Genomic DNA, 23232 nt, shown 5'->3' with positions numbered 1-23232 from the left:
TGAGTATACATACTTTCCTTGTACATATCATGCATCATATATATATATATATATAGATAAATATATCCATAGCTATATATCTCTTATTGTTCATCTATCTTTGATAAGGATATTAAGTTTAATAAAGTATTGGATGATTATATAATGCATGTCTCCTATAGTTATCATATTTTTTAATAGTGCTGATCTATGATGTGTTAGTGTTCTTCATTTTAATAAATTCAGGAAGAATATATCGATCCCACCATATTAATTATATGTATGTTTAATGTATATATATGTGGTTGTTACCAAATTATATATATCACTCGATCAATGTATGGAATATCATTGTTTCCACCAACCATTCTAAACGGAATTTGAGTTAATTCCTACAAAATTTATGAACGAGTACTATATTGTTATATAAATGGAAATAGAATTTATTATGTATCCAAAAGTTATACATTTATGTTGCATTGCATGTACATTTTTACTAGTGTGCATACATGTGTATGTAAATATTGTAAGTTATATGGTCTTTATGTACGATAAAATTATTTTATGATTGCACAATCTTAATGCTTTTTATACTCATACTTAGGGGGGTCAGGTGCCTTTAAGTACCAATTTTGCAGTGTATCTTGAACTTTATTACCTTATTGGTACATCGGCCCATGTGGAGGCCATTTTTATTTCTTGTTTTCAAATGTTGAAAGCATGGGAGTATGGAATCATCGTATGTGGAGGTTTTGATTGATTATTGTTAAGGAGAACTTGTTTATATGTTGTCTATACCTTTACTGAAATTTTTTAGTTTTACATGGAATAGTAGTTTACTTAAATTTTTTTAGTTTTACATGGAATAGTAGTTTGTCTTTGCATAAAAATTTTGAAGCCTTTCCATCTATTATTGGAACCATACTTTAGTACCACAGTAGTAGGGTATGGACCATTCTTTATTAGGAAATTGAATAGAATGGAGTCATGGACATGTATCAAAGTAAATAAAGAGGTCTTCTAAGTTTTAATAAGAAATCATGCTATCAAGTGTTTCAGACTCTCAGGATATGAATTAACCTTTCAAAAAAAAAATTGTTTCAAGATGCTTACAAAGGATTACTTTATTACACAAATTTTATTAGTTAATGCTTTTTTAATTCATGTTTATATTCTATCTAAAACACCCACCAAGAATAATTAAAATTTAGAATTCAAAAACTTGTAATTCCTATGAAAAATTAATTAAGTTTCCAAAACATTCTTAATTGACAGAACAGAAAAATTAATTAAGTTTCCAAAACTTGTATTCTAACTAAAGTTTTGTTCAAATCCAAATTTTAGTCGATTCAAATCTATAAAAATAAAAAATAAAAATAAACAACTCCAAATTTTCTCATCAACCCCATCTGTTAGGAATGATCTCCAAAACTCTTTCTAGAAATTGCAAATGGAGAGATCATGACGATGACTATTTATGGTTTGGTAATTATTGCAAAGAAAAGAGAACCAGTAAGGTAGAATCATGAGTCCCCAATACATAACCCAACTCCGATGTCGCACGTGTAAATTCCTTAGCCAACTCTCTAGCGTTAAGTTCCTAAATCTCCTTATGTATATCATTTCTCTCCAGTTTTGCTAATAAGGACCATTTTCTACATTACAGTTAATATGTAAAAGGCTATATGCAATTGACATTCTGGATGTTGTGTTTATGTGCTCTTTCTTAATGGATTATGTGGCAAAAGAGAGCTAAGTGGTTAGTTTTGCTTACAAAATGATAAGGCAATTTAAAAGGAATGACATAGAGATTTAAAATATTCATATTTGTGCTTTGTGAATATAAGATAATTTACAGGTGTTCCAAAGCCTCAAAATCTCTTCTAAAAAACTATTATATTTTGAAAGTTTGTTGGGACAAGCTATCAAAAGAGAGATTATAGGCCCCAACTGTCTGTTTCAAAGCAGATTAACCTAACTTCTTGCATGTCATTAAGGACCTGCATAGACTACACTCTGTAAAATAGAAATTTTAGGGCTCCACCTCTCTGTTTCAAACCAGTAAACTCCCTCCCTTCCACCCGCTACACTCTCTGTAAAAGAGAAATTCCAGGGCTCCACCTCTCTGTTTAGAATTTAGGTGGGATTGATTAGCTTATCCATTGCCATTTTGTTAAAAAGTGAGAAATCAAATTAACCACCTCATTCTATTTAATTATCTTTTGTACAAACGAATATACAAGATATGAGTATTTTCTAGGTTGTAGCAGAACTCTAATGGAATTATTAGAAGAATATGATGAATCTGTTTTGAGCAACTGAAATTGGAGGTTAATGAAATTTACTAAAAATGGTGAAAATGAAGGCTATAACAATGACATTATTCCAAATTTACAAGTAATCATATTTGTTTCCCAACTCGAGAGTTCTATGCTACATAAAAGATCGCTATATATTTTGATGTCTATATAGAGATGTCATCTACCAGTGAGTTGAGAGGAGGGTCGATAATAAAAACCAAGGGTCAATTGGAATTCTCAATAGTTCTCATAATGTCCACAAAAACGGAGAACATTGATCACGTAGAACATTCTTATTTTATCACAACGAAATGTAATACTCCGTGTAAGACTACAACTTAATGTTATAGCAAATATAACTTAGGCAAGCTTTAATATGTGAAATAATAAATGAACATTGATCACATAGGACATTCTTATTTTATCACAATGAAATGTAATACTCCGTATAAGACTACAACTTATACAGAGTTGAGCTAAATTGTCAGGTGCGGTGCGGTGCTAATCCATAGGGCATGTATTGTTTGGGGCCTTTGGCCATGTTCGAAACTCACCAACATCGTTTCTCCTTCTCTTTTAACCTCCAACTCCCGTAACCCACTAAACATTGTCATTAAAAATAAATAAGCTTTATGCATTACTCATCAAAATCTAATTCATAACCAAGAAGTCTGAAACAAAACTAGTAAAAAATTCATCCAAGACAGAAAATTCATTCAGTCAAGCATACAATAACAATTTTTAGACTAGCAAAATAAAAAGATAATCAGAAGAAAACTGCAGATTAAAATTTTAAAAAATAAAAAAAATCAAATAATCATATAAATTGAGAGACAGTACCTTTTAAATGGACAACTCAAACTCAGATATGCATTTGTTATCATTCATCCAGATGATGTTGAGAAACACTTGGTTTTAATTAGATGCCCTGTGCTTCCCCTTCTTGTTCCCTGCCTTCCCCTTTAGCTTTTTCCTTCTTCCCTTGTTCTCAGAAGTAGACCCAGATGATGTTGGCTGTCTTTTATCATCCACAAAAACAAGGACAGTGAGCAATACAAACACAGGTGCTAAGTTCTTCATGATCTGTCTCTGTGTGATTGTGTCGTAATTCTTGATGCTAAGCGGTATCACTAGTGATGGCTATATATAGGGGTTTCTTTTTCAAATTGCCTGTGCTTTCTACAAAATTATGGTTCAACCTTGGATAAGTAGTCAATTATAATTATAATATAGGTCATGTGAATGGGCAGTTTGGTTATTTTGGATGAAACTTGGAATTATTTTATTGGCACTTGCAGGAAAATAGACAAAAGATATTCTATGGGCTGATAAGTTAAAATATTATTCAAGATCTCAATACTTAGTTCAATTGTTCTTAGAAGTTTCGTATATACTTCCAAAATAATAAATTGCGTCACACATTTTTCCAATTCATTAGCCTCCTACCCTTACTTTGTAGTCATTCCACCACTTCACAATTTCCTCATCATCTTGCAATCTGGCATATATAATTAAATATACATAGTACAGACAATATATATCTTAGATGTGATTTTGGTATTGGAGTGAATTGTTCAAAATCTCACTTTCTGCTGTTAAAATTTCTGCTTTGTGCTTTAGTTAACAAATTAGATGACTTGATGATAATTTATTTGTGTAGTTGATTGAATCTAACCATCAATAATTCAGGAAATTAGCAAGAATTTCCATGCTAGGGCATTTGATTTTCGTGGAAACAAAATTAGTTCATAGTTCATACATGTAACAGACTACGAAATCAATCCTATTACATAAACAATGGGAAGATTTCTTTTTACTGATAAATCCAAAAGCTCTATGTATATTTTATAAATGAGAATTAGGATGAGTTTAGAAGCAACTTCAAGAAAGAGTGGTTGTTATAGGCCAGTGATATAACTCCTGATAGCCATTTGCGCATATATCCTATGGGTTTAGCTTCTTGGTTTTTGTCAAAATCAATGGATCATATGCTTATTTTTGGATTGTTCTGCTATGTGATTCTCTGTTGAAAACACAATCCGAGCAAATCAACACAATTTACTGCCCATGATTTCTTGAGGGTTTTTTTGCATGTGGTTAGTGTTTTTAGACTATATAGACCATTATCAACCTACTTAGGTGAAGCTTGATTATTTGTACTGTGGGTAATTTATAGTAAAAGAAAACAAAGAATATATTATTAATACCCAAAACTTATACACTGAGTGTAATTAGTCAGGTGATTAAAAAATGCCATGGGCACCTGATCATTGAGTGTAATACAATCCTAAATTTATGGTTCAAGTCGGCTAGAATATATATTCTCTTTATCTCATGAATATAAAGAGATTATGATATTTGATGCGACCCAAGCGTGTGCACAAAATAATACACAACACTTTGGTTTTGGAAATGGTATCAAGCGGGCATCATAGTTTACATTTGTAAACCGCTAGACACTTATACTACGTAGTATGAAGTGAGAAGGGATCGAACCCAAGGGATTGAACACGTGTTGGGACTAAACTTGATTTTAATGCTAATTAGATTGTAAAAGAGAGAAGAGAGAGAGAGAGAGAGAAAGAGTGTGAGAGAAAAATATTTTGGTGGAGTGATTAAACTAAAATTCAATTAAAAGCATGAAAATAGAAATGACATTAAACTAAGAATTAAAGAGATATGAAGAGAGTCTTAGGGTTAGGATTCACCACTAAGCCCATGCAATTAACCATATGCTTTCAATTAATGGGGAATTTATTAGTGTAATTATAGATGTGGTCACATTATCATCACAAATCACAATTGTAAGCATAGATTATCAACAACAAGAATGAATTGTCTACCTAATGACAATTAAACTAAAGTGTAGACCCCATTCAAGACTACGTCATAACCCACTATACACATTCACAAATGTATCCAATAAGAGCACACATCAATCAAGAAGATAATACTAATTGTAATTAGAAGCATGGATTAAAATAATCAAGCACAGATTGCCTACTTTACTACAATTAACTAATGACAAATAAGCTAATTTGTAAAACAATCTATCATGATTAAGTCTTTATCCATCAAATTAATTGACAATTGTATCAACTAAGTCTCATGTTATGGCCATCACTAAACATAACTAAAAGAAGTATCTAGTGTAGAGTATAATTCTAAATCAATCACACCTAGACATGCAATTTTCATATAGAATCAATGGAAGAATTAAATTCTAATCATCTAATGAAGAATAAAATCCCTAATTAATTATACATAGACATACAATCAATTGGAGATTTCAATGGAAGAATTTATCAATACAAACCCTAATTTATCAAATCAAGCATGTATATATTAAGAAATCGCAAGGCCATACAATTTAATTACAACATAATAATTCCCCAAGAAAAGAAATACAAAGGTTAGGGTTACATGAACTTAAGGCTCATCCAAGCCCTAAGTGAAGAACTAGCTCATGGAGGAGATGATCATGGTGTCAACAAGTTCTATCTCCATCTTTTGGCCCTTCTTCTTCTTCCTTCAACTGTAGACAAAGCCTCTGTAAAAAATATTCTTGAAACCCTCGCTTTTTTTCTTCCTTTCGTTTTCTTCCAGAGAGAACGATATCACGATACAGATTAAAAAATAATAATCAAAACTTAATTCTCCAAATAATAAATCACTAAACTAATAAATACTAACCCTAAAAACAATGGGCCTCACTGGGCTTAAGTAATAAACCTATTAAAGCCCACTAGGTTAGAAAATAAGCCCAAACATTAAAATAAAAATATGCAATGTTGCCAAGTCCTGGGGGATCGATCCCCCACCCTGGGGGATCGATCTCCCAGAGTTGGAAAATTCCTTTAAGCCTTATTCAGCTCCATTTTTGCCCCGGGCTATTTGGTTTGCTTCTCCATCTTTGGGAACATCATCAAAGGCCCGAGATTGACCACTTTGTGCCATTTTCTGAAAATCTTTGCTTAACTCCAAAAAGGCTTAATTGGACCGTTCTTAGCTCATTTTAACTTTATTGCCCTGAAATACACATAAACATAAATTAGGACTAAAATATAAACTTAAGATAGATGCAAAGACTGAAATACCCTAACTTAGGTGCTGAAATGTGCAACATTTAAGCACTTATCACACCCCCAAACTTAGATATTGCTAGTCCTTAGCAATGAACTACAACATGGAAATGAAACAAACATATATACAACTATGAACTAATTAAGCAAATAAAGATAACACCACTTTCGTAGGGATCACGGTTGCATTTAGCATATGCAACAAGCCTTTTAAACCCCTAGGTTACCCCTAGTGGACGAGTGAAGTCTCGTGAGGGTTTCCAGAAATGGTACCCACAAACATCAACAACTCTTTCTCACTTGAGAAGTAACGACACATATCAAATAAGTGTTTAAAGTAGACTACTTCAAGTATGCAAATTTCTGCCATTTCTAAGCTATTCTCAATATTTCAACATCAAGTAAGCAAAAATGGTCCTCCACACATCAAGCAAGTTAATCATGCAAATTGAATCAATTTTATCATCCTTTTTTAGTGAACTGGCATCAAAATGTGTTGCTATCCTAGCAAATCAAAGTAATGGCATAGCCTTACCCTCAAACTAGCATACAGATATAGTACCAGACATCAAGACATTGAATGAACCTTGTTATTCAATCAAACATTTTTTTTTTTATTTGATTTCATCAATTTTATATATATATATATGTATGACCATGTGCAATGTCCAAGTTCCTTAAGCTCTCTAATCACCCCATGTAACAAGCGTTGAGCCAACGACTCCCAAACCAGATGGTCTTAGGGCGTTAAGTGTAAAGACACTCCTAAGGGTGTAATGACTCGGAATGACTAGGTTACGAACTCAAACTAATCATACATCTTACATTCTTTCCTTGTCTTCCTTTTTAATCAGTTGACATGTTGAAAGAATGCAGTTTTTTTTTTTTTTTTTTGTTCCTCACCTTTGGTGAGTGCTTTTATTTCTTTTCTTTGCAAGGTCATTTTATCAAGAATGAAAGTTTCCAAAGCATACTAGCTCAATTGGGATAAACTAAGACAATAATCAACTAAGCATGTACCCCACAAATTGAATGCTAGTGTCCGCAAGTGCAAGTGTAGAATTCTAGAATCAACTCTCAAAGCATTTTCAACCAACAAGACGATGTGTACCACAAGACCAAACATGATATCAAAAATTAAAAATTTACCCCTAAATGGCATCCTAAAGCATACAAGAAGTATTAGACTTTAAAAACTTATTTTTTAAAAGTACTATGCTTCAAAAGTTCAAAATCATTGCCAAATACATCTCAAATTGCATCATGCATTTAAAACTCGACTTAAAATAGAATGAAACATGATAACCTTACCCCCAAACTTAAACTGTACATTGTCCTCAATGTGCAAAGAGAACAATGAAAAATGATGGAAAGAGTATACCGTGATGGCAAAGATTATGAAGTCCAGCAATGATCCAGTAAGAAAGATGTCTCCCCCAAACTTGGATGCAAAAACCTAGCCGTAGAACCATACTAGCAAACTCACATCAAATATCATATAGGATAAGCAATGCATACAATCAAAAACAATATAGAACAGGATGCAAAGAGATATAAGATGAAACCCTGGATAAAAGATGAACATGTATAACCAAGCATAAGGGTATACTAGTAACATAGTTTTTATTTTTTTTTATTTTTTTTTTTGAAAAAGAATAAGTATACAAGACATAATAAATAAATAAATAAATAACATGAACTAAATTTAATGTCTTTAGTAAGACGGAATGCGACTTTGAAAAATTTTGATTTTTTTTATTTTTTTATTTTTTTTATTTTTTTGGACATTTTAAAAGAAATAATTAAATAAATAAAAACATGATTTCAAAATCTACTGAATTGGTTTTTTTTTATTATTATTATTTATTTAGTTTGAGTCAACAATTTAATTAATTTTTTTTTTAAAATTTTTTTTTTTTTTTTTTAAATCAACAATTCAATTTTTTTTTTATTTTTTATCATGAATGCACATTTTTTTTCTTCTAAATAATTAAGTCCATTTTTTTTTATTTATTTATTTTTAATCATCAATTTAACACTTTTTTTTATTTTTTATTTTTTTAATTTTTAATTTTTTGTTTTTTTTCTTATTTATTATTTTTATTATTATTTTATTTAATTTTTTTCATTTTTTATTATTATTTAATTTTTTTTCTTTTCTTTTCTTTTTTTTTTTTTTTTTTTATTGACAAGACGTGCTCGTCGGAGAATGAAGCACGGCCGGAAGGAACCTGCAAACTCGCCGGCGAAGATCCCAGTCGAAAGCACCGGAGAGATCCAGCCGAAATTGCCAGAGAGACACAGCCGCGATGCTAGAGAACGAACAGCCGCGAATCGTTGACGAACCCAGCCGCGAATCTCTGGAAAACGAACAGATGGGACGCCGGAAAGACGAACAGAGGCGACGCCGGAAGACGAACAGCCACGTCGCCGGCGAAATCTCTACCCAACAGCCTCAAACGCAACCCACAGTCGGCGAAATCCACAACCCAACGCCTAAACTGCCGGTGAAGCGAACAAGCCGGCGAACGAACCAGTCGCGACGATGTAATCTCGGCGACCCAACCTCGTTGGAGAAATACAGCGATTGACACACCCGCCAGAAAGACCCAGCCGACGCTGGAAAGTTGTACAGCCGCGATCTCGGAGAAAAACCCAGCGGCGATCGCTGGCCCAGATGCGACAGAGAACGGCGAAGTAAAATCGCCGGGAAATAACCCACCACCCAACAGCGATGCCGTTGAACGACCTCTTCAACACGGCACAAGAGAGGATAGAACAGAGAGGATCGAATAGAGAGGATGGTCGAAGAACTTGGGTTAAGAGATTTGAGGGTTGGCAGTGAATGCAGACGAGAGAGAGATGGGAAGGCAAGCTAACGGGCTCGATCCATCAGTTAAGGGGATCGATAATTTTAGACACAAAATTGGCCCTTCACTGTGGAATGAGAAAGTGGCGACATAGGTAAAAAGGGATCGATCCACGTGATTGGGGGATCAATCTACTTGGGACATTTTTTTGTTGCTCTCTGCCAAGATGGTGATCCATCTTTTGCTTTTTTTTTTAATTTATCTATTTTTTAATATATACACTAAAAATAAAAAATAAAAATAAAAATAATAACTAAAAAGAATATATACACTGAAATGAAAAATAGATAAAAATAAAATTAATAATAAATAAAATTAAAATAAAATCACTTACCAACTTAAATTTTTTTTTTTTTTTTTTAAGTAAAACTAAAAAGAAAAATATATATACTAAAATTAAATATATGTATAAAAATTAAAATTAAAATAATACTACTAAAAATTAAAATAAAATCAAATACCAACTTATCCTACCCATCACAACAAATTTTTTTTTTTTTTTTCTTTTTGAATTTAAAAATACATAAATGTACAAAAGGAAAAGAAAACAAAATAATAATAAAATGCATTTTTTTTTTTATTTTTTTTTTTGAAAATTCTACGAACAACTAGTGTTTAACGTCTCTAGCAAGACATTGGGGCGACTCACTAGTCGAAAGAATCAAAAACTGGATATGAGACACCCTCATTGATCCGTTTATCTATTTTCCCCAATGGATCTTCTTTCGCAACAATGAATACATCTCCCAAAAGAATGATTTGGAAAGAAATGGTGAAAGATGCAATTTGTTTCCTCTCATCCACGGTTTTGAAAATAAAGTCCATAATGAGCGGCCTTGCACTTAGCAAAGTAATGTCTTTCAAAGGCTCGGTTAGATTATTAAGAAACTCAATCTCTTCATCATTTTTGTCAACTTCCACATTGATCACTTTCTCCTCCTTCACTAAGGTCGCCTCAATGACTTTATGCTCAATATTATAAGGAATGTCCTCATAAATTGGATTGGCCATTGGCGTACTTACCACTTCTTCCTCTTCTTGATAAGAAAGAGTACTTGCGATTGAAGGGAGAGGTTCTTTTGAGTTTTTCCATGGCGGGAAGTCTAAGATGGCTACGGAATCCATTAGAGAATTCACTTCATATATGGAGCTTTCAATGTCAAATGCGTCCATGTTAAAGTGAGAGAGGCATGCCTCAAGAGGATCTTCAGAAGGAATGGAAGGAATGACTTCTTCAACAATTTCATCCAAGATATTCACCATGAAACACTCGCCTTCATTGATAGGATGTTGGCTCGTGTTAAACACATTAAGCTTAACCATCATATTGCCAAAAGAGATGTCCATAATGCCGGACCTACAATTGATTGTCGCATTAGCGGTGGCAAGAAATGGTCTTCCTAAAATGATGGGAATGTAAGTGGTAGGATTGGGAACCGGCTCAGTGTCAAGCACAACAAAATCAACCGGGAAATAGAATTTGTCGACTTTGATGAGGATGTCTTTAACAATTCCCCTTGGTTGTTTTGTAGACCTATCGGCGAGTTGAATAACTACCGAAGTTGGCTTAAGATTTTCCAAACCTAATTGAAGATACACAGAGTAAGGAATAACGTTAACACTAGCCCCTAAGTCAAGAAGTGCCCTTTTGACCTCATAGTTCCCTATGGTACAAAAGATGGTTGGCGCGCCGAGGTCTTTGAACTTAGGTGGGGTGTTAAGCTTAATGATAGAGCTCACTTGCTCCGTGAGAAGCACTTTCTTTGGGCTTGGTCCCTTGTTCTTCCTCTTTTGAGTACACAAGTCCTTCAAGAACTTGGCATATGGTGGAATTTGGCAAATAGCATCAAGAAGAGGAAGGTTGATTTTAACTTGTTTAAAAACTTCCATCATGTCATGGATTTTTCCTTCTTGCCTCGAAAATGGAGTAGAGTTTAAAGCTTGAGGAAATGGAGCTTTTGGCTCAAAAGGCTTCTCTACATGGGAGGAAGATGATGATGATGGAATTGGCTCCTCAATGTGACCACTTGCCTCTAGTGAAGTAGGGATGGAATTGGGAATGGTAAATGAGCTAACACTTGGTTGCACCGGAACACTAATTTCACTAGGTCTCTCAACTTTGTTATCAATTTTTCTCCCACTTCTCAAAGTGGAAATGGAGTATGCCTTTTGGTTAAGTTTGGGTTGAATAGGCCCTTTCCCTTTCATTGTTTGAACCATTTGCCCAATTTGGGCTTCAAGTTTTGCAATTGATTGAGAATGCGAATGAAACACTTGATTTTCCTTTCGAAGATCACCCAAAGCTTCTAAAACCTTATCCTCAAAAGTGGGATTTCTAGGAGGCTCTTGGGGTGGATGAGAAAAAGATTGATGATTTGAAGAATGAGAATTGGAGAATTGATTCACATTTGGAAGAGGATAAGATGGAGAATGGTATGCTTGAGACTTTGCATTTCGGAGGTGGGGTGGTACATACTTTTCTTGAGAATTTTTATGAAGAGGAGGAATGATACCTCCTCCTTGATTTCTCCAAGAGAAGTGAGGATCACTCCATCCAGAATTGTAGGAGTTAGAATTTGGATTACTTTCCGGATGAATGAAAACAACATTGACTTGTTCTTGATACTTACTCGGAAAAACTTGTCCAAGTGGACAATTGAAAGTATTGTGAGTATAACTAGAGCAAGTCATGCACATCACACTTTCAGAATGGAAAGAGTTGGATGATTGAATTGCCGGGTTTTGGCTCGAAAGAAATTTATCAAACCTTTGAGTAAGATTTTTTACCTCGGCGGCAATTTCCATGGAACTCTCCACTTGAGAAAGACTGGAGGTTTTCTTCCCTCCTTCATTTAAATTTTGGCCAAATCGGGACGATGAAGAACGATGTATTGAATTTTCGCTCATGTGATCAGAAAGATGCCACACATCGTCTTCATTTTTGTCCAAATAGGCTCCTCCACATGAAGCATCAACCATATCTTTTTGGGTATCGGATAAGCTTTCATAGAAGTAGCGAACTAACTGCCACTTTGGAATGTCGTGATGTGGACACTTCCGTAGCAAATCGTTCAAACGCTCCCATGCTTCATGTAAAGGTTCTCCCTCATTTTGGGAGAATTCACGGATAAAAGCTCTCATAGCATCGGTTCTACTTGCGGGGTAAAATTTTTTTAGGAATTCATATTGTAGTTGAGCCCAAGATGTGATTGAATTTGCCCTCAAGTTATGGAACCAATATTTAGCCTTTTCCCGAAGAGTGAAAGGGAAAAGTTTCATTTTTAAGACTTCTTCCGGAAGGTCCGTGATTTTCACGGTTAAACAAACTTCCAAAAACTCATTCAAATGTTTATATGGTTCTTCATTGCTCACCCCATAGAAAATAGGGCACATTTGGATGGTTGCGGGCTTGATTTCATAATGGGTTGCCCGAAAGTTTGGCAACCGGATGCATGTTGGTGCATTGTGTTCATTTGGAGTGTAGTGATCCCGAAGAGATAATTGAGGATTTGGGGGATACACTACATGATCTTGAGGATGAATTTGTATTATTGGAGGTTGTTGCATTTGATTGGGTTGTGGAAACATATTAGGATGTGGAATTCTTAAGGGTGGATGCACACCTTGAAGTGGATGCCTATTAAGAGGGTGATACTCACCTAGATTATCCATATGCCCTAGATCTTAGAATTGGTTTTCCATTAAATGTGGGATAATCAAGAATGGGAAGAATTCTCATAGAAACAACAAACCACAACAACAATCAACAATAATTCACCACCTCCACATACGATGTTCCCATACTCCCATGTTATATTAATGCACAAAATTAAATCACCTCCACACGGGCCGATGCTTTCTATCAAGAAAGTAATAGCCTCTTTTTGGGCTTATGCTTGGACAAGAATTTAAACAATATGATAGACTCGACAAGGGCTATCTCGCAAGCATGTAGAAAATTGAACAATTATAGTAAAAGAAATTCAAGGAAGCTCACGAAAGTCTGTAGCAACAATGTCACAATGGTGCTAATATCCAATGCTTGCTCCTCTTCTTTTCAAGTACCTAATTGAACAAGAGGGATTTGTAAGAAAATAGTAATTTAAAGAAAACAATCAAATTAGCCCTAATGCCTAATTCAATTCCAACTAAACCGTTAGTCCCCGGCAACGGCGCCAAAATTATGATGCGACCCGAGCGTGTGCACAAAATAATATACAACACTTTTGTTTTGGAAATGGTATCAAGCGGACATCATAGTTTACATTTGTAAACTGCTAGACACTTATACTACGTAGTATGAAGTGAGAAGGGATCGAACCCAAGGGATTGAACACGTGTTGGGACTAAACTTGATTTTAATGCTAATTAGATTGTAAAAGAGAGAAGAGAGAGAGAGAGAAAGAGTGTGAGAGAAAAATATTTTGGTGGAGTGATTAAACTAAAATTCAATTAAAAGCATGAAAATAGAAATGACATTAAACTAAGAATTAAAGAGATAGGAAGAGAGTCTTAGGGTTAGGATTCACCACTAAGCCCATGCAATTAACCATATGCTTTCAATTAATGGGGAATTTATTAGTGTAATTATAGATGTGGTCACATTATCATCACAAATCACAATTGTAAGCATAGATTATCAACAACAAGAATGAATTGTCTACCTAATGACAATTAAACTAAAGTGTAGAACCCATTCAAGACTACGTCATAACCCACCATACACATTCACAAATGTATCCAATAAGAGCACACATCAATCAAGAAGATAATACTAATTGTAATTAGAAGCATGGATTAAAATAATTAAGCACAGATTGCCTACTTTACTACAATTAACTAATGACAAATAAGCTAATTTGTAAAACAATCTATCATGATTAAGCCTTTATCCATCAAATTAATTGACAATTGTATCAACTAAGTCTCATGCTATGGCCATCACTAAACATAACTAAAAGAAGTATCTAGTGTAGAGTATAATTCTAAATCAATCACACCTAGACATGCAATTTTCATATAGAATCAATGGAAGAATTAAATTCTAATCATCTAATGAAGAATAAAATCCCTAATTAATTATACATAGACATACAATCAATTGGAGATTTCAATGGAAGAATTTATCAATACAAACCCTAATTTATCAAATCAAGCATGTATATATTAAGAAATCGCAAGGCCATACAATTTAATTACAACATAATAATTCCCCAAGAAAAGAAATACAAAGGTTAGGGTTACATGAACTTAGGGCTCATCCAAGCCCTAAGTGAAGAACTAGCTCATGGAGGAGATGATCATGGTGTCAACAAGTTCTATCTCCATCTTTTGGCCCTTCTTCTTCTTCCTTCAACTGTAGACAAAGCCTCTGTAAAAAATATTCTTGAAACCCTCGCTTTTTTTCTTCCTTTCGTTTTCTTCCAGAGAGAACGATATCACGATACAGATTAAAAAATAATAATCAAAACTTAATTCTCCAAATAATAAATCACTAAACTAATAAATACTAACCCTAAAAACAATGGGCCTCACTGGGCTTAAGTAATAAACATATTAAAGCCCACTAGGTTAGAAAATAAGCCCAAACATTAAAATAAAAATATGCAATGTTGCCAAGTCCTGGGGGATTGATCCCCCACCCTGGGGGATCGATCCCCCAGAGTTGGAAAATTCCTTTAAGCCTTATTCAGCTCCATTTTTGCCCCGAGCTATTTGGTTTGCTTCTCCATCTTTGGGAACATCATCAAAGGCCCGAGATTGACCACTTTGTGCCTTTTTCTGAAAATCTTTACTTAACTCCAAAAAGGCTTAATTGGACCGTTCTTAGCTCATTTTAACTTTATTGCCCTGAAATACACATAAACATAAATTAGGACTAAAATATAACCTTAAGATAGATGCAAAGACTGAAATACCCTAACTTAGGTGCTGAAATGTGCAACATTTAAGCATTTATCAATATTGTCTATTCTTATACATCCTTGCAAAAATATAGTATTCAATTAAGGAATATTATCTGCTTGAAATATTTTTGGCTGATCTGAGGAAGAAATTCTTAACAAAATGTTTGTGTTTGATTAATAAATGATAATCTTGTTCTTTCCCTTTTTTATTAGCATTCTGAATTTGAGACTTGTGTGATGCAGCTACTTCCTTGGATTTTGTACGGTGGATTTTGCAACTACTTCCTTAGATTTTATACAGTGAGGTGGTTTTTTGACAAGTGCAAACTGAAACTCAAGTGCTAGAAGGTTTATCAATTTTTCAACAGAAGTGTTAAGAAATTGATGATTTTCCTGACAAATGGATTTACTTTCTGTTTTGGAATATTGATAAATGTTTTATTGTTTTGGCACATTGATAAATGATGAATTGTAAAAATATTTTAACTCTTTTGATATGTTTAATGGGATATGTTTTTTGAATTGAATTATTGCTGAAAGTGATGTGAATTATAGGTTGTGGATGAATGATTAACTAGCATTAATTAAAGGTGCTTTATTTATAATATATATATATATATATATATATATCTTTTATTTACGAGGAACTTGAAACCCCATAAATAAAAGGTCGTATTAGTGATAAGTACACAAAACCTATTATTTCATGCACCAAAATAAACTTTTAATTAGACTTTTATATTATTTAAATATTCTTATATGTTTGTTTTATGTTTTGTAGGTGTTAATGCATGAATAGAAAGAATGCAAGCAACAATGAAGAACAAAGCGCAGAAGGTTATATGTTTTGCTAAGCGAAAGAAAACACAAGGAGCATTGTAGCTGAGATGGAATTGTATTCAAAATCTTTCATAAATTCCCAAGTTTGAATCCTTTCAAAAACAAAAAGCATTATCTTTTTGGTCCTCCATCTAGTCAGCATGCCACATCATCATTAGCATAATATATATATATATATATATATATATATATATATATATATATATATATATATATATTATATTTTGAAAGAAGAAAGAAGAAAGAAAAAGCCACGTGAAGAAGGAGAGAGAAAGAAGAAAAGAAAAGAAAAAGAGAATGATGAAAAGGAGGAGAGAGAAAAAAGAAATCAGAAAGTGGGTATGGATTGAAGTCAACAGAGAAAAGAATGATGAGGAGTGGTGGCGTGTAAGGAAGTTACATGCCAGATTAGGCAATGAAGATGAGTGGCCTCTGATGGAAGAAGTTGGAATAGGCAAGTGGATCCACATACCATTTGTGTTATTCATCCGGCTATAAATAGGCGACCATCTTACACAAGAGAGAAGGGAGTTAGAGATAGAGCTAGATAGAGTGCCAAGTTATAGTAGATAGAGTGCCAAGTTATAGTTTTTGATAGTTTATTTCTTTGTTTAATTCTCTTTAAAGCTTTCCTTAATTTAATACAAGTTATTTTCACATGTTTCATGCTCATTTAATTTCAAGCAAGTTAGTTCCATTTACATGCTTTCATTTCTTGTTGATTCTCAGTTAAGTGTTTAATGTTTTATAGTTGTAATTTCATTTTCATAGTTCGGGACAAATCTCAAAATCAATGTTTTTAAATCTCTTGTTCTGTAATAAAAACTCACTTGAATGCGTGGTTCGACCCTACTTACCATTAGACATTTTTAGTTAAATGGTTGTAGGTATTTTATATTAATATGGAGTGTATTTGACAACGACAAGTTCATAAATACACGCCTATCAATTAGTGAAAATCCCCATAAATAACTTTTCTACAGCATACATGGCACCTTGTGAGAATGGTTTATATTTTTTACGAGTAGTTAAAATTCGCCGTAGAAAACTTTTCTACGGCATGTGTCAGTGTCTTGTGAAATTATTTGCGGGTAATTAATATTCGCCGTAAAAAACGTTTCTATGGCAGTTACAATTCGCCGTAGAAAACTTTTCTACGGCATGCGTCGGTGCCTTATAAATATATAAACAAAATTGTTTTCTACGGCGAGTCTATTATTTTTTTACGAGATAGATTTTTTCCCGTAAAAAAAAAATTAAGTATTTACGGAACCCTCATACACGATGGCCTATAATGTGCCGTGAATAATATTTCATGGCATTTTTGGCTCCTCGTAGAAGCCCTTTTTGCTTGTAGTGGACTATCTCTACTCAGCACGATTAAGCTTTAAGATTGCAACTGTCGAACACCTGAAAAATAATAGTGGGTCAGGTCCACGAGTAAGTTCTACTTTACTATAATCCAAGCAAAGACCCGATACGTATGTACATCCTAGACAACTTAACAATAACTATATATTCCATAAATATATATATACACACTAAGGGACTCTCATTGGACTACAAGACGGTCTCAACCTGACTAATAGGTAATATATAAAACACATCTGAAGTGGGCATGTGTACTTAAACCTAACAAGGTATACCTATACCTATCATAGCCAGATATGCATCCTCCTATATATACGCTCCCTAACCATCGATTCTGAGACTCAAGCTCATATCGTGGTAGCATACTCATATATATAAAAATCCATCCAAACCAAGGTATGTCATTCAATTGTTCATTGATCTGACACGAAATATAACTAAGATTTAATATTATAATTAATCAATTCCCTTATTCCAGAATAGGAAGGAATTAACATTTTGATCTAATCCGTACCTAACATGCCACCATTCCATACCGGTGCATATAATCCACAAATCCAATAATTGATGCAATAAATGATAAATTTAAACATCAATTAAAATCCATAGCATGATTAAAGACTGTATAACCATACATAGAAAACTACTGAAGTAGAGGTAAGTAATTTAAATCATTCATATCCAATAACAATATGCAAATTTATTTAAGAATTACATATTGTTCAAGCTATTAGCACTATGTGGTTCATTATGCATTAATACGCATTCTTGAAGTTTAGTATACACTCTAGAAATCATTTTAATCCCCCATGGAAGTTCTTAATTCACTCTGGATCCCCAAAATCTAAGCATTGTGGCCAAAAACTCGTCAAAAAGCACAAACCAGGAGACGAGCCGCCTCCCCCACAAAGGAAGCTGCCTCCCCCTATCATAGAGCCGGCTCCCCCCTTAAATGAGCCGACTCCCCACAATGAGGAGCCGCCTCTTTTCAATATGAGCCGCCTCTTTTCAATATGAGCCGCTTCCCTTCAAAAGAGAGCCGGCTCTCCCCCTGTTTTCATCATCTGCTCCACCTTTGGCAACTTCCAGTTACTTCGTTCCTCCATTCTAAGGTCCTTAATGGTCTGAACTAAGTCCCCATCATGTATATAACCTAGTATGCATCACTAATACTAATTAAAAACACATATTCATGTACCACAATTCAAGATTAAGCAATTTCAAACAAAATCACATAATACTGTTTTGTTTAAGAATTAGTATGAAATCCAGATCATTTTTAATATCCGATTAAATCTTAAAGACTAACTAGGCATGTACAGAACATAGGACTAGGGGAAAGAGTTAGAATATAAACTTGCCTTTGAGATTTTGGATAAAAATCTCAACGTCGTCTTCCTAGATTTCCTGCAAATCCTTGACTGTTTAAACTCCTCCGCTGCTCCTGGTTCAACCCATAAACAACCTTCTTCCTACCTCTTTGGTCCAACCTTCAATCTATGGCCGAAACCCTAATTCTCCCTCTCTCAGTTTCTCTCGAACCTCTCTATACGTGAAAAGAATCTAACTAAGCAGACATATAAAGCTATATATATAGGCAAAAATAAATCTAAACTAATTCTATTCATATGAGGAGATGGAAAAGGAAAAGAAAATATATTATAAAATAAATATATGTATAAAATTCGGCTATCCCACAATGTAATCACATAAAAAATATATAAAACCCTAAAACTATATAATACATATATATAATGAATAATGATACTAATTTAATTATTAATAAAAAAATAATAATAATTAAACTAACCTCATATACATATATACCCATATATATATGTATAACCATCCATAGGTATTAACTGTACCCATTTAATCCCCTATCCAAGTAATCCATGTGACCTAAAACCGTTAGTCTGAGATGTTGAACTTTGATTTAAATCAGAAAGAGAAAAATTTTACTTTAAAATCTATACAGGTTGAGAATTATGTGGATGACAACTCTGATGATGATCTCACATTTTTGTCAAGGCAATACAGTCAGATTTTGCAAAGACAACAGAGGAGTAGGAATAGCAACATGGCTAATCCTAAAAATTTCCTAAGTTTAGGTTTAACAAAAAGAAAGTAGAAGAATCAAAAGAAACTGAATTCATTTGCTGGAATTGTGGTGGCAAAGGTTATGCATCCAATGTTTGTCCTAAACCTAGGAAAGAACAAAAGGATAGGAATAAAGGAAAAGCAATGAAAGTTTCTATGTTTGAAAATTGTACTTTAAGTGATAATGATTCTCCTTTGGATGATACTAATGATTTTTCATATGTCACTTTTCTTGTAAAGGTCCTCATGTCATGTCTTTATCTGACTCTTATATTTCGGATAACGAAGACAATGAAGTTCATGATAAACAGGTACTAGAGGCTGAAAAGAACGATGAAAGGTTGAAGAAGATGGTAAAAGAAACCATTGAAGTCAAACAGGCAATCAATAAGCTAGCAAAAGAGCTTATCCAAGCAAAAGGAGAGAATGGAGATCTAAAGAAACAGATTGATGAAGGCAAAAGGAAAGCTTTTGAAAGCAATTCTATCATCTCTGAGCTTGAGAAGCAAATCATCATTCTTGAAGATAAGGTAAGTGTTGCTAACTCATTAAAGGAATGTCTTGCTTTGAAAAATGATTATCTTGAAATTGAATTGAAATCTAAAAAAGATAAATTGAAAGGGTTCAATATGAGTTAAAACAGTTTGAATAAGATAAACAACATGGGTAAAGATGTGAATGATAAAACAGGGTTAGGATTTGTTAAAGGTTCTTCTAATAATCAAGGTAAAACAATTTTTGTTAAACCTTCTATTATGCCTAGACCATGTTTGCCTGATACATCACATTCTGATATGTCTTATGTGCCAAAATTGTTGTATTGCACTTTTTGTGGAAAGAATGGACATAAGTATAACTCATGCCTTCATCAGAAAAAGAAAGACTTTTTTTGAAAATCATTCTAAAAATTCTCATGCTACGAAAAAGGTACATTCTAAGAAGAAAAAGAATGTTGTTGTTGACCTAAGGATTTTATCTAAAGGTCAATCTTATGTTTTGATGATTACAAACCATTAATGATGTTTAAGTACTAATGTTTTAATTGAGTGATATATAGTTGATCAACATTCAATCCTCAATGATGAGCTAGAAGATCCATTCCAAGCATTCTAAAGCATTCCAAACATTCAAGCAATGGATTCAAGGAAGCATCAAAGTTGCAAGAAATCAAAGAAAAACTTGGACTTCAAAGATCACACAAAGCATTTCAAAGAAAGAAAGCAAGTCTTCATCAAGCCTAAACGATCATGGTCAAAGAATGAAGAAAAGGGTAGATAGGACGGTGAGAGCTTAAGATTCAATGTCAAAGTATATTTGAATATTTTTTGAAGCTCAAAATTATAGGACCATGCATATCATACATCATTCATATGCTCCTATGACCATTAGCAATAGACTAGGAACTTCATTTATATATATTGTCATATGAAGTCTTTGCTAAGAAAGAGTTAGTTCAAGCTTGATAAGCTTTAAAAGAACTCATTTTTTAAGCTAGAAATTCTAGGACCATGCACATTAATCATTATATTTATTTTGGTCTCTAAAAAGAAAAGGAAAAGGCATTGAATTAATTTTTCATCTTTAAAGCCTTTGTTGCCAAAATTTGGTAAATGACTCTAGGACACAATGCACATGAAATTTATCCTCTTCATATGTCCCTAGACTCTTAGAAATAGGCCTTGAACTTAATTGAATCATTCATCAAAGTCCTAGGTGCTAGAAAGATGGATATTTCAAAAGAAGCTATTTTCAGCCTAGAAAATTTCAGACCAGCTTGCACTAAAACTGGTATAACTATTTTTGTAGTTGGAATTTTTACACAAGGCCAGTGGCATTGGAAAGCTGACTTTGAGCCCTTGAGTTTAGACTCAAATTTCACCTAAATTGGATTTAAAATGACTGAGATATGAGTTCACAAAATACCTGATTCTGCTTTGCGAAAATTCTGACCAGGTTGCACTTAAACAGCCATAACTTTTTCTATGGTTGGAATTTTTTAGCAAGGCTGGTGGATTTAGATAGCTGACTTCAAGACAATAAATTTAGACTCAAATTTCACCTTATTTGGAGTTTCATGGACTGAGTTATGTCTATTTGAAGTCATGCACTTTTTTCTGTCCAATTTAGCAGCAGCCTTCATGAAGCAAGAGCAGCCTCTATAAGAAATAGAGCCATCTCTCTCAAAGACTAGAGAAGGCTCTACAAAATTAGAGACGGCTCAGGAAAGTAGAGAAGGCTCAATGAAAAACTAGAGAGGGCTCTACCAAAATTAGAGAAGGCTCAGGAAAGTAGAGAAGGCTCTACAAAACTAGAGAAGGCTCCATTTTTCTTTTGAGCCGTCTCCATTTCAGAAAAAGAGCCTGCTCCACTTTTTTAATGGAGCCGCCTCCATTTAAAATTGAGCCGCCTCCACTTTTGCAAAGAGCCGGCTCCTTTGAAGGTTTTGAATTACAACGGCAATTTTTCTGCATTTATTTCCTCTAACCACTTCTAACAGCTATATTGAGCTATGAATTTCTTTATATACAGAGGGCTTGTCTAAAAAGAATACACGTTTTTAAGAGACATCATATTACATTGCAAAGAGAGCTTTTGTTCTCAATCTTCTCATTATCTCTCTCATTTCACTCTTATTCTATCTTGAGAGATTCCAGTAAAGATTGAAAGGGCTGTTGCTTTTGTTTTAATCTTCATACAGTTTTTGCTCTATTATACTTCTTGAGAGAGCATTCAAGAACATTCATTCAAGTGCATCAAAGAGAGCTTTTGGCTCTACCATTATACAGAGCTTTTGTTCTGGTTATACTCACTCATAGAGCCTCTGTTCAGACATCGATCTTTATCTCATATACAAGCTTCCATAGTTGAATCAGAGTGAACTTCAGAGAGCATTTAGTGAGCCTTTGCTGAACTTTTGTTCTAGTATTTCATCAGAGCTTTTATTCTATATTTTCCTCATCATCTCTCATACATTTCATACGTAGAGTTTGAGCTTCACTTGATTTCATATATACTCTATTATGAGGTTTGATTTGTATCAGTTTTTGAGAGGATTTCTTGTACTGCAAATTCTATCTACAAATCTGCTGTAAGCCTAGGAGGAAGAGTTTCTCTTAGCAAAGAAATTATAAGGGCTGGTGTGGCCTATGTAAAACTAAGAGAGGTGGTCTCTTAGCAAGGATACTGTAAAGGGTTGGTGTGACCCAAAAGGAAGCCTAGGAGAATGATGTTCTCCTAGCAAGAAAGAGAAGCAAGGTCTTGCTTCAATTAAAGGTTTGCTCTCCACCATTAAGGAGAAGCTCTAAGGAATTTGGGAAGTCTCAAGAGGAATCTTGAGCCGAGGAGTAGGAGTTTCCGAACCTCGCAAAAATCGCCGTGTTATTGTTTGCAATTTCTCTTCCCTTATCTCTTTTACAGTTATGCTAAATTGATTACTTTCATATCTTGTTTATTACATAATTGGTTATATTGTTGATTAGAATTATACTTCTATAATTTGCAAAAATTGGCCATTGACTCTATTCACCCCCCCTCTAGAGTCAATTCTTGGGTAACAGTTGTGTCACCTAAAATTCCTAATGCTAAAAATTTGCCTAAGAAAGAGGTAAAGAAAGTAAAAGATTTTCATGAAATGAAAGTGAGAACTGTTTGGATCAAAAAGTCTGATTTAATCATCTATATGTTTGTTGAGTCCATTAAAAAACAAGTTTCCAAAAGGAGTTCATCCTCAAACTGATTCCAACAAAATTCAGTGATCATGGCTTGTGCTTAAAAGAAATTTTTT

At 33.8% G+C, this 23232-nt stretch overlaps 1 non-coding gene across 1 annotated transcript; it reads left to right on the top strand.

Moving 5' to 3' along the window:
- Positions 1-12268: 12268 nt before the first annotated feature.
- On the top strand, positions 12269-12377 carry LOC132305876 (small nucleolar RNA R71). The gene has a single exon (XR_009481726.1). It is a non-coding gene; the product is annotated as a small nucleolar RNA R71 (small nucleolar RNA).
- The last annotated feature ends 10855 nt before the right edge of the window (positions 12378-23232 follow it).

This window comes from Cornus florida, unplaced genomic scaffold (assembly GCF_030987335.1).
Source record: "Cornus florida cultivar Cherokee Brave unplaced genomic scaffold, ASM3098733v1 CherokeeBrave_3.0.0_Hap2_Chr04, whole genome shotgun sequence".
Taxonomy (NCBI): domain Eukaryota; kingdom Viridiplantae; phylum Streptophyta; class Magnoliopsida; order Cornales; family Cornaceae; genus Cornus; species Cornus florida.
Note: the sequence above shows the minus strand (reverse complement) of the source record. Positions and strands in the feature narration are given on the sequence as shown.